Source organism: Egretta garzetta, unplaced genomic scaffold (assembly GCF_000687185.1).
Source record: "Egretta garzetta isolate BGI_Z169 unplaced genomic scaffold, ASM68718v1 scaffold366, whole genome shotgun sequence".
In the NCBI taxonomy this organism is placed as follows: domain Eukaryota; kingdom Metazoa; phylum Chordata; class Aves; order Pelecaniformes; family Ardeidae; genus Egretta; species Egretta garzetta.
This window is the reverse complement of record NW_009260018.1, coordinates 1-257: the sequence shown is the minus strand read 5'-3', so window position 1 is coordinate 257 and position 257 is coordinate 1.

Here is a 257-nt window from a genome sequence, read left to right as displayed (position 1 = left end):
TGTGGGGTGCAGGGGGCAGAGTGGAGTGCAGGGGTTGGAGCAAGGGTGCAGGGGGTGGATGGAGGGTGCAGGGGACAGAATTAGAGTGCAAGGGCTGAAGGAGGGGTGCGGGACATTTGGGGGGCCCAGAGGTTGTGCCCAGCCGGGTGTTGGTGTCCCCGGGGTGGCAGACCTCACTGCCCAGGGATGCTGAGCGGGGCTGGGCATGGGGAGGGGGTTTGGGGTTTCCTCCCGGCGCTGCAGAGCCCAGCCCAGGA